Source organism: Rhinopithecus roxellana, chromosome 3 (assembly GCF_007565055.1).
Source record: "Rhinopithecus roxellana isolate Shanxi Qingling chromosome 3, ASM756505v1, whole genome shotgun sequence".
Classification (NCBI taxonomy): Eukaryota; Metazoa; Chordata; class Mammalia; order Primates; family Cercopithecidae; genus Rhinopithecus; species Rhinopithecus roxellana.
Genome location: NC_044551.1, coordinates 11,808,147 through 11,825,660, shown reverse-complemented (window position 1 = coordinate 11,825,660; position 17,514 = coordinate 11,808,147).

Genomic DNA, 17,514 nt, shown 5'->3' with positions numbered 1-17,514 from the left:
CAGGAAATCATTTTCAAGTATAAGAAAATGCTAAAATAAATTTATGGCTAAGACATCAAAGACAATAAATATTGCATTTTAAAGGAGTAAAGAACTTACAAAAAAGTCATCCACAATTGTGTTACCTAACTCCTAAACACCTCACCCACAATGATGGTGTGAAAGGATGGGGACGTTAGAAATTAGGAGGATGTTTGCAGAGTATTTCTTTGGAATGAGCAGTTCTGAGTGCCCTTCTACCCTTCATCTTGCTTGCCCTCAAGTTCAGTGTGAGGGAGTTTACTCCATAGACTCACTCAGAGAGCTCCATATATGTCTTCTGTGGTTACAGGGACCATTGAACTAGTGTTCGGCATATATCTGGAAAACTAAAAAGCTGGTGTGGTGGATTACAAAATATGACCACAAATTCCTTTCTTCATATATTCAAGCTCTTTTGCATTGTGCTTTTGTTACTTCCTCCATCAAGACAAGAAGTCTACTCTCTTAGCCCTTGAATCTGGCCTGGTTTTTAGACTTGTCCTGACCAAAAATTTGCTAACAGTGATGTAATGTGACTTAAAAGCGTGGGGCTTAAGAAGCCTTGCAATTTCCACTGCCAGCTCTTGAGCAGGGCATCAAGACCACCATTTAGGAAATAAATCTCACCTGCCAGAGGATGAAAAACACAGGGTGGGGTGGGGGTAGGGGCAAGAAGAGGCACCCCAGTCAGTGGCCAGCACTAACTTTAGATGTATAAACTAAGAGGGTTCAGCCCAGCCAACCCTCCAGCTGAATGCGGCTCATGAGTAAGCCCAGGCAAAACTGGTAGAAAACCCACCCAGCCAACCCAAAGAACTCTAAGACATGATAAGTCACTGTTACTTGAAGTCACTGTGTGAGTTGTTGGTTACACAGCAATAAGTAACTGAAACAGCTGGCTGGCTAGCCCAAGGTAAAGGAGAGGCTGTAGCTATACTGGGATCTGCCTACATCCTCAGAATTTGTTACAGTAAAAGAGGCATGCACGTTGACACAAATAGAAGAAAAAACTGATTTTTAAGCCATATAAAATACTTCTCAAGAGGACAGTCTCACTGTAAGCCAGTCTGGGTGGAGTGATCCAATAAGGAAAAAAGATTCTAAAATGAAAGAGAGGAAGAAAGGAGGAAAAGGGGAGTTCAAAAAAGAAGGAGAGAGGGGAGAAAATCATGGACTAAGGAGGGAACAGACAACTTGAGAAAAATGCATCACCCATATCACAAGGCATGCAGTCAAAAGTGCCCAGTGGTAGTTTCTGAAGAACTAGATGAAGTATTCCAGGTTCAGAACGCCCAGCCATCTCAGAACCATACCAGTCAAGTAAGAATCTTCCTAACCCTCTTAATTCTCCAATATCCCCTTGGCCCAAGCCTGGCAGGATAAGAAATAGTTGTTATCATGCTAGGAAAGAAAGAGAAATGCCAGATGAGAAAAAAGAAGAGAAAGGCCACTCCAAGCAGATAGCCTAAAGCAAGGCCTAGCTGGGTAGAAAGGAAGATTTAGTTTTAAATCAACCTCTAAGTTTTGATTATTACATGAAACTAGACACAATAAATGACTCCATTGAGACTGCATTTTTTTTTTTTTTTTTCACTTAAAGTACCAAATAAGTCATGGAACTGTGCAAGTTTTCCTCTGGCGGAGGAAAAGAATTTTCCCTAATTCAAAACTTTTAAAGAGACAGTGGGAGTTAAAAAGCTTGCTGTTGTAGTGTTTCCTCACCCTTATCCAGGTTCTTGCTTCCAAGGACTTTACACAAAGTGACTTAAGAATAGCCACTTGGAGAGTAGGTAAATTCAGTTGTGAGTTCTGCTAGTGATGTGACGGTTGCTGGAAAGTTTCTCTGGCCCCCAAAACTCCGTTGTCACAGTGGCTTAAAGTCCACCATTACAGAGGCAGTCATTACAGAGGCGGTCATTTAGGCTATCCTCAGCAGTCCTGTTTTTTAAAATACATAAATCAGGATGGGCAGCAAATCAAGTTATTGATGCATTACAGAATTGCACATTGAAGGATGGAAATAACAAGCAGAGGTGCAGAAGGCAATGGAGGAAAACACAGAAGTGGCCAAATCTCACTGAAGACAAAGCCTGCTGCACAATTTTGCCTGGGGTCCACTCTGCACTTAGGCCAGTAACTCCCAACTTTTCACATTCATAAGAATTACCATGGGAGCTGGGGAAAATGCAGATTTCTAGGCTCAAGCCCTCTAATTCTATTTCATTGGTTTGTTTTGGAGTCCAGGGATCTGAATTTTAATAAGTCCAAGGAATGGAATTTTAAGAAGCATTCAAGATGATTCCAAGGCAGTGGGTTCATAAACCTTATTTTAGAAATACTACTTCAATATAAATAGCTAAGAGTTGAAAACCAAAGCTGGTTACAAAATTCTGATATATATTTCTCTACAAAATATATTCTTTCAATAAATGAGATGAAGTGGGAACAATTTCTGAGCTCTTAGAAACATGTTATCTCCCATGCTTCCTCGGGGCTAAGTTGATTGTTATACATACTATCAATCTGGAGGAAAATTGGGGAAAAAACTGGAAAGTTAACTCATTAGAAGTACACATCTATTATAAGATGGATTCAGGTCTAGAATGATGAAAATGTAGAAACTTACAAGTAAGAAAAATATTTGTTAGAATGAACTTTTAGTTCAAAATAAAAAATTTCTTATGGTCCCAAAATTCTAAGGTGAAAATGTCATTTTCTGGGGCATAACCCCTGAACTTCATTTTCATACTGTTTTATCCCTTCATATATTCCAGCAGCAGTGAGTGAGTATTTATTATGGACAACACACTCTTTTCCTAGAAATGCGAAGGGTTACTAGAAGTTGTCTAGGCCTCTTCCATGAAGGCAAGCATCAGTTAAACAATTCCAGGAAGACAGCTAGCCAAGCTGTTCTTCAAAGCTTTCAAGTTTTTAAAAGCTTTCCATAACTTCCCACGGAATAAGCACTCACCAGGAAGACTCTGGATGTTACTGTTAGAGGATCGAATACACAGGGACGTGAATAATAAAATTAAACGCCAGGAAGAAGTAAAAATCATCAGAGAGGGCCACATGCTATTTTCCAGAATTCCATCAACCTGCCACAAAGAGCAAACTCAGTCAACTCCTAAAAAGCACCTCTAATATCCATATGCAGAGAGAGCCACAGTTTAGCAGGAGTTACGGGAATTTTCTAAAACTTAAACACATTTTGCCATACATCTTGGGGAATGTTTTCTGAAAACTGAAAACTGAGGCTTTTCTAACAGATTGCTTCACATCTCAGAAAGTGGAATAGAAAGGAAGTCATTTTGTAAACTAGTATGAGAAAAAAAAACAGCATGTAAATCTCTCTAGGCAGAGAAATTGTTGGTCCTATGAATTTAAATTCATAGACTAAAAATCTGTCAGCCTTTTCCAGATTCTCTCACAACATCATGCCTCCTCCAACGCTCAAGCACTAATTGATTCATTTTCTGTTTTATTGGATTTAAAGTCATTTTAGTCACTATTTTTAACTGTTTTCTCATTTACGGTCCTCCTCCCTCCCTTTGCTTCAAGGCCCCACATTAAATTATACATTCTCTCACATGGCTCATTATCTTACATTTTTTCTGTCATTCTGCAGCTGCTCTCCTGCATTCCTGCCTCAGCTTTGTTTAGTGCCAAAGAGCTGTTTTTTCTAACACTTCAAAAACACATGGCATTTTTTATGGGCACAAGTATCTTCACTTCTGTCAAATAAAAAATTGATTCATAAGGAAAACATTTTAAGTATGTAGGTGTTTTGCAAGAAAATTAAGTAGCTCATTAAAAAAATAAGTGTGTCTGAGGAGGGATAAAACCATTACCTGAAAATTGAACACAAATGTCTTTGCTTTTAAGAATATTTGTATATTTGTAGATTTCCTTCATTTTTTTTTTTTTTTTTTTGTTAGTTTGTTTGATGTACCTTTTACAATATTCTCATTTATAAGATTCTGGACACCATACAGAAAGAGCAGGTAGATATTTTCCTAATGCTATGTCTGCTTTATAAGTAATGTGAAAAATATTAAACATACAGACCTAAGAGGGAATGTGAGTTACACATAGTAGCAGATACTGTTGGTGCCCTTTCTTATCTCCTGAAGCTTTGCAAGCAGTCAGACCTGAGGATAAGAAGTGGTTTGTTCTGACAATGGTATTTAGCCTCAAGTGGTTTCTTTCTAACCCTTGTTTACCATCTTTCTCTCCATGTATATTTAATGTTGACAGTAAGTCATGTCATGAGTCTTCTCACAGTGTATAGTAGCATAGAGTAAAATAGTGCTCCACCCAGATCTCCTCAAATCATTCTCCATTTTTGTGTGCCATTTCCCCTTGGGTATACTTCACTTCCAATAACCAGCACCTACTCTTGTTAGAAGAACTGCTCAGGCTACTAGAGTCTCTTCGCATGCATGCTTGGGAGAAACTCAAAGTTCAAGCGATTGAGAGAGAGAGAGAGAGCAGAGGAGACAGACTTTAAGGAGTGCAGGGGTAGGAAACCCAGCTCCCTTGGCTGTTTCGTGACAACTCTGTGGCACAACTTGCACTCCAGGGCCCCCCTGTGGATAAGGTTGATGAAATGTTCAGCAGAACCTTGAGATGGATCTTTGTTTGGCTTCCTACTTCCTGTCCTGCTTCCCATTCGTTCCCTGGACTTCTCTGTGACACTGCCTTTAAAAATCACTCGCCTTTAAAAAATTAGTTCCTTTTAAAATCTTGGTCTTGTAATGTGCAACTGTGGAACCCAACCTAAGACCACTGGCAAGATCACTGAAGTACAGGATTATGAATGGCAAAGATTTACATCATTAATTCTAGAATTATAGGATGTCTAAACGTAGAGGGTTTCAGATATCAGGTATCAGAGAGATGAGTTAGCTCACCTGTATTAGTCCATTTACATACTGCTATAAAGATACTACCAGAGACTGGATAATTTATAAATGAAAGAAGTTTAATTGACTCAGCTCTGCATGGCTGGGAGGCCTTAGGAAATTTACAATCATGGAGGAAGAAGAAACCGGCACTTCTTACATGGTGGCAGGCAAAGGAAGAGCAAGCAATAAAGGAACTACTAAACACTTATAAAACCATCAGGTCTCATGAGAACTCGCTCACTATCATGAGAACAGCATGCGGGGAACTGCTCCCATGATCCAATCACTTCCCACCAGGTCTCTCCCTCAACACCTGGGGATTACAATTCAAGATGAGATTTGGATGGAGACACAGAGCCAAACCACGTTAATGCCCAAGTGCTCAAAGCTAGGATACAGCAGGGTGAATCCAAAAACCCAGACCTCTGACGCAAAGATCACTGTTCTTTCTACCATTTGTGCTTTATTCTGAGTTTGCCAACATGACTATTGGACTATATATACAGTTAGAGTCAAAATCAATTAATTCAAGGTTGAAATTTTTGTTTATGGTGTGCCTTATAGAAAGGCACAGATGCAAATTCAGTTGCAAATTAAATAAATTCAGAGTTTAAAAAAGATCCTTTTTCTTTTGTTTTTCTTTCTCTCTCTCTCTTCCTCCATCCATACACATATACTACAAGAGACAATACTATAAGAAAGAATTTTGACATTGATTCAGAACATACACACCCACAGAGAAGCGTATTTGCTTGCTGCATCAGCACAAATGTCAATCAAAATGAGCAAGCAGTCTTTTTTCCTTCAAACTACCCACTTTCCTAAGAAACCCCAGGGGATACAAGCCAAAACTTTCCTAGGTCCTCTCCCTGATAACCAAAAGGCAAAATGAGTACATACACATGAACGAGCCTGACTAGAATTACTTGTAAATAATGAAGGAACATGCAACATTCTCTCCCTTGTCACATCCTCCCAGAGCATAAGCCAAAAAGGCATCTGCTTTTTTATCATGAGGTCAAGGGCACTCAAAAGTCAGCCTGACCAAATTAGTGCCCTTCTTCAGAGATGCCAACTGTCGGAACTTCCCCATAGTGTAGTCCTTCCTTTGGGCAAAGCACACTCTTCAGGGAGCCTCTGTTAAATACATAAATGAATTTCCTTGGAATAGTTAGAGATTAACTCATTCTCAGCTTTTAACCCATTAGCAAAAATTTATTACTCACAGTAGGCTCTGAATTACATAAAACACACAAGTTTCAAAGGGTAGGAGATTAGAAAATCCCTTAATCTTTGTTCTTTTGGGCTGCTATAACAGAATACCATGGATTAAGTGTTATAAACAACAGAAGTTTATTTCTCACAGTTCTGGGGCCTGGGGCCTCCAAGATCAAAGTACCACCAGATTCAGCATCTGTCGAGGGCCCACTTCCTGGTTCAGAAACAGCAGTCTTCTCTCTGTGTGTTGACATAGAAGTGGTAAGTAGAGCTCTCTAGAGTTTCCTCTATAAGGTCACTAATCCTATGTATGAGGGCTCCACTCTTATGATCTAATCACATCCCAAAGGCCTCTCCTTCAAATATCATCACACTGGGAGTCAGCATTTCAACATATGAACTCGGGGGAAGGGGACACAAATATTCAGTAGATAGAACCCATCCAGGTATGCTAGAGGACTCCTGAAGCTTCAGAGCCAAAGGAAGCACTATAGTGGGGGCTGGGTTGTAGGCACCAAGAGGATGCTTTAAGGACACTGGGCACCCAGCAAGAGGGTATGAGGAAAGACGACCTGGGTTCAAATCTGCCACATGCATACTGTGTGATCTTGGGCAAAGAAACTTCACTTCTTTAAGCCTCCTCATCTCATCTGTCAAATAGAAAGAATAATGGCACCTACTTTATAGGGTTGTCATGAGAATTCAGTGCAGTTATATAAACAGCATCCTTAGGCTCATACTATGGCTTCAGAATAAGGCTTCAAAATGTGTGAGTTATATTTATTGTTATTGATATTATTATTTTCAGGAAATGAAACAATGAAAGGGAGGTTTCTAAAGATGATTTTAGGACAAATTTCAATGACCATAATTTTGCTTATATCTGCCCAGTTCTATTGATCATAAAATGTCAAAACGAAACAATTTAAAAAAACACTAAGCACATTGGCATACTGTAACGTTCAATCATATTATCAGAATAAAGTGTTGTAATCTTGTTTCTTCTCTCTCTTCACCCTATGCTTCTCCTGCATTTCTCCTGTTTCTCTGCATTTTCTTTTCTTTCTTTCTTTTTTTTTTCCTTTTTGGAGACAGAGTTTCACTCTTGTCACCCAGGTTGGAGTGCAATGGTGCAATCTCAGCTCACTGCAACCTCCACCTTCAGGGTTTAAGCTATTCTCCTGCCTCAGCCTCCCAAGTAGCTGGGATTGTAGATGCATGCCACCATATCCGGCTAATTTTTGTTTTTTTTTTAGTAGAGACGAGGTTTCACCATGTTGGCCAGGCTAGTCTCGAACTCCTGACCTCAGGTGATCCACCCGCCTCGGCGTCCCAAAGTGCTGGGATTACAGGCGTGAGCCACTGCGCCAGGCCTATATTTTTCTTTGTTCAACAAATGTTCCTTTGTTTTGCTTTGAAATGTAGGTAATATGTGTATAAGTTAGAAATTTAAGACTATCTATTAAATTATTGGTTTTTCTACCTGCTTTCAACATTTGCATTTATTCATTCATGGATCTGACAAATAATGTGTGAGTTCTCCTGTGTGCCAGGCACTATGTCAGGAGGTGAGAGAGAGTGCTAAATAGGGCAGATGAATATCCACAGATGCAAAAGGTATGTTCCAGATTACAACTCCTAAGCAGTGCCCCTCTAAACCTCCCTCTTCTCTTCCCAAAGAACAGTTAGTAGATTTTACAAGAGGTAAAATCCCCTCTTGAACTACAGGTTCTAAAGTTTAACCTGGAGCATGTAGAGTGATAGGCATACTTACTCCTGGGTGGAGTTCCTAAGCTAGACCTGGCTCCTGGGAGGCTTGTTAAAGATTCAGGAATTCCAAGTTTCATTCTTCTTCAATTATGCCTCTAAACTTAAGAGGCATTAACAGAGTAGCTTTTGGAAATCAAACAAGAGAATTCTGAAATATAGAAAGAAGTCAGGCCACAGAGGAGGACACGAGAATACTAAACTCTGAAGCCTGTAAAAGAAGCCTGTTAAATTTTCATCATTTTCACTAGAGTATTTGTAATTGTTGATCTTGTATGGAATCTAATAGTTCTAATGAAAAATGTGTTAGGCCTTGGGTCCAAGGATATCATCATTATAAGTGCATAAGTGCCTAGGACAATATAATTCTCTCTACAGTGCTGCTATTGTGGCCTTTGATCCATGATGTATTAGTTACTTATTTATTGATTTATAAAAATGAACTGTTAAACTTTTCTTAAGAAGTCCAAGGGCACGTGAACAAAATGTAAGAAATATATAGCCACAAAAAATAAACCATGAAGTATAAACTAGAACCCCTAATGACCAGGGCACTCTGCCTAGGTGAGTAGGATTCATCAAAAATACACTTTCTAGACACACCCTGAATGTCAACAAACAAGAACTCTGTAAAACCCAAAGAAGGAAGTTATATAATAAGGGCTTATATGAGACATAATATACATTGGCAAAACCTTGATCTAAACATGATGAATTTATTTACATTTGGCCTTTCTTCAGAGACGGGCCTGAGACTCTCACTAGAAAGTATGATGAGTATGATATCTTAAACACCAGCAGGGCCAGAGGTCGCGTACTTGGCTTTCAGTATTTATTATTATTTTAAGTCAATTAAAATAATTTGGTTTCATAGTGGAAAGATTCCATTAAATAATAGCTTTGTTCACTCTGAGTGCAGATTGTATGGTTCTTCACTGAGTAGGATAGAACTAGAGAAACAGAGAGGGCAGAGATTGGAGGATTGTCTGAAATCACCTCTGCCCAACAAATAGAGCAGAAATCTGCTGAATTAGGTCTGTATCATCAACTATTTCAATAGGCATAGGTCAAAAGGTAAACATTTATTGTTAATAATTTTTCTCTATGACCTAAAATTTTAAAACATGTAACCCCTATTTTTAACAGCATCTGATTTTCTCTCAGTATTTAACTGCTTAGTGCCAGAAACAAGTTACAGATATATTGTCCTTCACTTTTCCTTTTTAATCCCAGCTAAAACACAAGGGATTTTGTGATTTCCCAAGATATGACTCAATTTCATTCTGCTAATGATCGTCCCTTGCCTAGAAGCCCACAGTCTTCTGTTAACTTTGGTCTGCTATAGACAGCCAATTAAAATTGGCCAAATAAGCCAAAAAAAAAAAAAAAAATCAACCAGAGGCCAAAATAATCCCTTTTGGCTGTTGCCACACAATAATTTATGGGATAATCTTAAACTTCCCACTTAATTCTGGCTGTATATTTCAGTGTTTTTGACCAAAAACATACCAGAGGCTACACACAGTGATTGAATATCCCAAATTTCCTACAATATGATGGGCTTTAAAACTACAGAGATATGTTAGAGTTGTAACTCAGTGAATTAAGGCAATACTTTGGTCACCTGTGTATTGGTTGAACTAAACTTTGAATATGGCACCATTGCCATATCACTAAGGAAGCTCCCTTAGAAAATGAGTATACATTAGGATTATCTAGCTTCTTACTGGTCCCACAGTAAGGACTCACAGCTCTGCAGGAAATCCCAAAATCTTTTGTCATTACTCTTCAACAGACGCATGCCCATGGCCACTTCTTCCTGCTCAGCTTAATAAGCATGGAACCACTCAAGTCTACAGGACTGCCAGAAATGGCTCTGTTATTCTCTCAATATCCTTTCCAGCTAAAACACTCCTACCTATTTACTGTTCCAGGTGTTGGTAGAGCTTTGTCCATTGCTCTTTTTTCTGCCTCAGCAAAGAGGAGAGCCAATACCAAAGTTTCATAGTTTTAAATTTAATTAATAAGTTGACTCCAGTATGGTAGATACTTATTACCCCCAAAGGAGGAGAACAGTTCAAGTCCTCTCTGGGTGGACTAGCTGATGGAGATCCATTCATACATGCTGCACCTTCTGCTCTAACTCTTCCTATGCCTACTCTACTGCCTGTTACTATGCTTGTTCTAAAAAGAACTAACTTAGCAGAAGAGTAAAAGACTGTCTAAATGTATCCATCATAATGTCCATATCATAATATCCCCTCAAAGAGAAATCCTAGGTCTCCATATTCTTCGAGCAATCTTCTCCTCACAGTGCCTGTTTTTCCCATCTCTCTGAGGTCTATGTACACATAACTCTGAGACATATACTGTGATCTCCACATCACTGTCCCCCAAAGGGCAGTCACATTCATAAAGACCTATTACTTTGAATTACATGTGCTTTTTGTCTTTTTCTTGATGCCCACGTCTTAATCAGAAATCCAGCAAGAAACATATGGTACAATCAAAGGGCTAGTGGAAAAAAGTTTAAAGATAATACATGTTATAAAAGTGTGGACCTGATTAAGACTACCAATGAGGGTTGGTGAAACCTGCAAGGACTAGGTATAGTAGAAAGTCTTTACCTCCCCTAGACTCAAGACAAAAAGAGGATCGTGTTACCCAATGAAAGCCGGAATCATAAGAGAAGGACCACCTAACTAAAATAGCTGTGAATATAGATAAAGTAAGATGGCCACTGCCCAAACTGAGAAGAAACAGGGAGAATAAAAATACCCCACCTACTCTCACTTCCTGTCTGCTAATCTCTAGCTTTGCTGAACTCAAATAGAAACCAGAAGCCAAGGGAGCTTGATTAGTACCGTCCGTAAAGAGGCCAGACTTTGGCCAATATGGTGAAACCCCATCTCTACTGAAAATACAAAAATTAACCAGGCATGGTGGCACATGCCTGTAGTCTCAGCTACTCAGGAGACTGTGGCAGAAGAATCACTTGGACCCAGGAGGTGGAGGCTGCAGTGAGCCCAGATCGTGCCATGCATTCCAGCCTGGGCGACAGAGCAAGACTCTGTCTAAGAAAAAATACAGGCCAGGTTTTTGGAGAAAGGTGCTGGAAAGAGAAGGGTAAACAATGAATTTGGAGAGGAAAATGAAGAATAATCCACATTGTATTTCAGAAGGCCCTTACTGGAGGATCAAGATGCTCTGTGCCACAAAAGTTAACATTATCATCAAGTTGTAGAGTCTTTGGAGCTAAAGACAGGGCAAGAGGAAATTCCACACATGTGATTGAGATTAAAAATAGTCAGACAAATGAGTTTCAGCCATTAAGGATGCCAGAGCTGGGGAAAGCCAGATTAGCAGGTAAGTCCAAGAATAGCAGATGAGTCAAAATTGGAAGATAAGTCAAGACTCGAAGGCCAGACTGAAATAGGATAAAGTCAGAAGCAAAATGACTTTGGCAATTTCTGCCTAAAGGGCTGACATGTCTATGGCATATGTGATATCAAAAGACACCAGTGGAAAAAAAGCAGTGGAATACCCAGCACAGAGAAGGAAAGTGCTATTAACCGATGAAGACTCAAAGATTAAGATGCCACAAATCATATAATATGCTTCATTCAGCTATGTCAGGTGACACAAAAATAAAGAAGGCACAGTTATGGAATGGATGCCAATACAGCATTGATGTAGTGAGAGCTGACTTTATCTCTTTACAATGGATGATACCAGAACTTTAAAAGTCAGCGCACTAAAAAAATATCATGCAACCTGCAGGAATCTTCTAATCTATCAAGAAACCATTCTGAGAATTCATGGAATACAAAAGCATTCTTTAATGCTATTCACCTTCCCTTCCAATAGAGACCAGTTTGCATTTATAAAAACATTATTGGTGACAGTCTCTGAAAAGAGAACAAATATTGTACATAGAAGACAAAGCCATAGAATAATTCCCTTGGTGACAGATACCTGGGCGTCAAGATGACCTATATTCTTCCATAATTTTTACTGTTAATTGTCATAAAAACTGAAGTCTGTTGTTGCAAAGTGTTAGTTGTTTTGAGTGGATGCAGAGCAGAAGGAAGCCAGGAAGTATAAGCAGAAAGCAATTACCAGAGTTAGAGGTCAGGGTCGAAGATGAAAGAACAGTCATTCCTACATGCCAGACAGGAGGAAAACCAGGAGCTTTCAGTTTAGTGGCAGAATCACTGAAGGAATATGGTATGAGGCAATGGTTCAGGTAGTGAAAAAGAATGGGTATGTGGCAACTCGTCAAGAATGATCCAAGATGGAAGTCAAATGGCAGTAAGTTGACCCAGGCTGGGTTTTAGCTGCTAAGCCCAGCCTCTCTCAGTTTTACTAGCTTCATTCTACTGTTGTCAAGAATAGTCACCTGTATTTGCCACTGTTTTGCCATATTGCCAGCTAGGAGGCTATGGCTGAGTTCTGAAATGTAGCTAAAAGTTGACGTAGGCTGGTGGCTATGAGAATGCAAAAAATAAATAAATAAATAAATAAATAAATAAATAAATAAATAAATAAAGTAATATGTCAAAACATAATCAGACACAAATCCAAGCAAGCAAGTAAGCAAGCAAGCAAGCAAGCAAGCAAGAGTAACATCTGTTCAATGCATTCTGGTCCAAAACAAATCAGAGCAGCAGAAAACCAGGTGTCATCCCTTAACCAAATTTAATAACTTCTGTTTCTCTTTTCAGTTTTTTTCTTTGTCTTATTTAACAAAATTGTGTGTGCCAAGCTGATATTAGGATATTGGCTGCTAGCAAATGTTTTATTCCTTCATTTGATAATAAGAATGAAGTAACTTTACAAGAAAAGCAAACAGCATTTGTGATCATGATAAGTGGAACCTGAGTACTCATAAATTTTGTCATAAATTCACAAAATTGATACATTCTTTCGTGTTACAGAAAATGTGTGTAAGATAATGAGTTGAATGATACCTTGAAAAGATTAATCACGAAAAGCAACTAAATTTATAATATTAAAAAGTCATGCTTTGATGTTTGTCTTCATTGCCTGGAATTGAGTACTTAAATCCAAAGAGGAAGGCTGACTGAAATTTTTACAGAAGCCATGTGTCAAAGCAAAACAAAACAAACACTATGCTAACAAAAATACAATATCACCCTTCAGGGAGAAAAAGTGATTAAATGCCTCTGCCGTATTTCTTTACCCAACATGTGGCTCAAAAACAAATGATAAGTGCTCTGAGAATAAACTAATGTGAAACTATAGAAGAAAAATTCCAAATATTTTCCATTTTTTCCTTTGGGAATGATTAGGAGCCACTGTGGTAAAGAGAGGTTGGATTTATCCCAGCACTGTACTGTGAAGAGCAGTGCAAAATCAGAGCAAAAATGGGGCAACAGGTGACCCCGCAGAGGTCAAAAGCTTTTGTTTATCCAGGTATCTATGTAGCACAGATGATAAAACCGACAATGAATCTCTTTGTCCTGGAAATTAAACCGGAAATCTCAAAACTGTGTTTTGAATGTTTCTTGGCTTTCATTCTGTTAGAAATCCTGCCACATTTCAGTATTTTTATTCTTAACCTGAATGAAATCAGAAAGCAGAGAGGCACTCGAGAATTCTGTTTTTAAATAAAAGTAAACATTTCCAAGTGAGTTTAGGTCTCTGTTTAGTATTTTTGCGACCCAATTACTGAAATTAAATGTTCCACAGATGTCATATGTCTTCATGGCATGAGTTTATTGAACCAAGATCAGGTTAATTTTAATAGGAATGTTAATATGTGTCTGCAAGGTGTTTAATAAGCATTTCATAGTATACTTTTAAAAACTTGGTCAAGAATTGTGCAAACAGTAGTCTTTGGGTTTTACTTTTTATTTTTCACGGTGACTGCTGAGAACTTGGGTGTACTAACTTATATATTTAGGCACCTGGGTGAAGATTACTCTAGCTTATTTCTCTTCATTTGGATGCAAGCTATGTAGATGGCAACCCCAGATACTTCTGAACTGACTTTATCATTCAGCAAATGAATTATTCCATGGGAAGCTAAACCTTTTCTAAAATGTAGTTCGAATCAAAAAGACCTAAGAGACTAATTTTGGAATAGGGGATAATCTCTCTTGAATTTATTTTCCTATGGATAGCTTACTGGGTTACATATTTGTGGCTGGATCTGACTTCTAATAGTAACATCACCACTGAAGGATTATGAGTCACTTTGTCCCCTGGATCCACACTGCAGAGGAGTTGCTTAGCTGTCCCAACTGATGACTGAGGGAGGGTCTCTATCTGTCAAAGGGTAAAGGGAGGATGATTAAACACTGACACAGTCATCTACATGACCTTAGGTACATTTTAAATTTTTATCTGTTCTTGCCTTTTTCTCTTCTGTGTTTCCTTAATGGTTAGAGCTTGCAGACTAATTTACTTACCAGAGCAGAATTTGTCATTTAAAACTGTGATCACCGGTGTATCTTTGTTTCATTGTGGGACAAGTAAGAATTAATACTTCCATTATTATAATGTGACCTGCAGTGGCTAGAGAGGAACTACCTGACCATGGTGTCATTATTATTATACCACTTTTTCTTTTTCCTTAATCTCTTTCACTGAAAATGGCAGAAATTTCTTAATTTCAAAACCAATCATCTGTACTCAGGAAAAGGCACAGAAGTGCTATTTGCCTGTGACTTTGGTAATGCTGCCACCAGTAAACTGTCTCTCAGAGACAGCCATTGTATGGATTCACCACTGTATGGAATCTAGTTTAACATTTTAAGATTACCCAAAAGTTACCAATAAGCAAAAATAATCTTTGGATACTGTCTATTCCCTGCCCACAATTCTACTTGCTGGTATGCTGGTGTCAAAATAAGAATATCTCCATGTAATATTATGTCAACTTGGTGCTGAAAGAGTGAATTAAGCAGAAACAGAAAGAAATAATCAAATCCAAACTTGGAAAGAGAATGGCTTTGATTCTGTCACACATTTTGGGCTCCTCATTCTAATCTATGGAAGTTTCAAGTGTAGTACATGCACATTCCATCTGTTTTAGGCAAAGTACTAACTCTTCCCTAATAAAAACTGTGAACTCCCTCTAAGTCCACACACAAGCTACACAATGTGTTCTGTTTAATCATGTCTAAGGCACTGGGGAAGTAAACCACAGTTACCCCAGCTGAAATCTAATAAACGTTTTATAGGCCAGGCACGGTGGCTCATGCCTGTCTGTAATCCCAGCACTTTGGAAGAAGGAGGCAGGAGGATCACCTGAGGTCAGGAATTTGATACCAGCCTGACCAGCATAGTGAAACCTCATCTCTACTAAAAATACAAAAAATTAGCCAGGCATAGTGGTGGACACCTGTAAACCCAGCTACTCGTGAGCCTGAGTGAGGCAGGAGAATTATTTGAACTCAGGAGACAGATGTTGCAGTGAGCTGAGATTGCACCACTGCACTCCAGCCTGGGTGACAGAGCGAGACTCCATCTCAGAAAATAAAAAAATAAAAAATAAATAAAGATAAAATAAAGAATGCTGTGCTTGGTGGTTCAAGTAGACTTGGTGGTGCGTGGCCCAAGAGGGAGTTCACAATTCCTGTTAGGGAAGAGAAATACCACATGACAGGGAGATTGCCTTAAAATGGAGTTTCCTTTTACTAAAAGTTAGTGATATCAGAGAGACAAAGAGAATTTGGTTCAATTTTGACTTTGAAAATATTGTTACAAAAAGAAGTACAGCACTCTCTCCAAAATGCTTAATATCGTATTAGTTAGTCACAAGGCTGGCAGGCTTCTTGGCCAAACTCAACAAAGGAACACTTAAGGAAAGTAATTCAATGACAGACCATGTATAATAGTTTCAGAATGCAAAAAGAACAAGCATGAGCTATGACTAAACATTGTAGACTTAGGCAGAAATGTTTAGTTTCATTGTAGTAAAAGATTTCCGGGTGTTAATTCAACCAATGTATCTGCTGAAACTGATTAGAGAGGATGGTAGTTGTAGTTGCAGAATCCGAAATTCCACAGCACTGACTGTACAATGTCAATTCCATTTCTGCGAAACCAAACTGCTATTATCTAATTTCTTTCCTATTACTTTTGACTCTTGATGACAAATATGCAAGGAATGGTGCCAAAATCCAGTTGGCACTTCATTATCTAAACTTGTTCCATGATGCCTAAGTTTTAAAATATTTGATTTTGTTATAGCAAAAAATAAAAATTGTGAGTAAAACTCATGGGAATGTTAGGATAACATGGAAATTGGTAAACCGAGAGCTAAAAATATTACTAACGGTCTTATTTTCTGCCGATGCTACTAATGCAATGAATGTTAGAAAAGTTGTTCAATCTTTCTTAAAAATTTTTCTGTGGTTAAGCAAAAGTAATGTTTACCTGATAGTTTACTTACAGAACAGCTAAAAAATTTGATAACTAAAGACATTTCCTAGTCTATTATACAGTTGCACATAACTAATAAAAGGGATTAAAACTGAGTAATTTAATGTATAAATATAAAAAGTGAATACATTATTAAGCTTTTACATATATTTCCAATTTTTCACTTAATCAATGACCCATCTACACATATGAGCAAATGCACAGTTACACACAAAAAAAACACTGAAATGGACACAATCACACACTCCAATCACCAACTCTATGCCTAGTCTTGTTCCTCTGTCTACTCGTTCCTGTGGTTTCTAGAACCAAGACCTGACTGGACAGCAGAGAGAAAGAAATCATAAATTGTCAATAGAGCATTTTAAGACTTTTTTTCAGCTTTTTACTACAGAACATTTTAAATGTATAAAATGGTAGGCAGAACTGATAATGAACTAGTCCCAGAAAGTAGTTTCAACAATTATCAACTAAGGGTTAATCTTATTTGATCCATATTCCCATCTACTTTTTCTTTCCATATTATTTCAAAGCATATCTCAGATATCATATTATTGTATCCACAAATGTTTCACAACATTCTCCCTAAAATAATTACTTTTAAAAAATAACCAAAAACTCATAATATCAACTAAAGCAATTAACAATAATTCTATAATAACAAATAGCCCACCCATGTCCAAAATGTCTAACTGTCTCTTTTTTTAACAGTGTCAACTCTTTTTGAAAAATCTTTAGGGAATATTTAGCCATCTTCCTTTCCATAGCTTGTGTACTCATACAAAAATCAACGTGGATAGAATATGACTTGGATCACAGAAGAAAGCTGAGTTGAATATGTGGTCACTCTCCATTTTAAATGATGTAATTCTTGGTCGAAGGCTCACAACTATTAGTTGCTTACTTGCTTATGGAAAAAAGAAATCAAATAGTGCACATTCGTTTCTAAAAGAAGTCAGGAAAAATCCAACAAGTTTTGTAGAAAAGAGAATCTTCGAGCCAAAGAGTAATAGATGTTTGAGAATGCAGAGCTTCACTGAAGCTGTCTTTCCCCAAAGGAGTGCAAAGAACACAAAGGAGCCTTGCAGTTAAGAAGGAAGGGCTGCTAGTTAAGGGCACATCCTCTTCCCACAGCTCACACATCAGCCAGCTTTCTTCTGCAAATGTCGTATCTCCCTCCAACACCAAA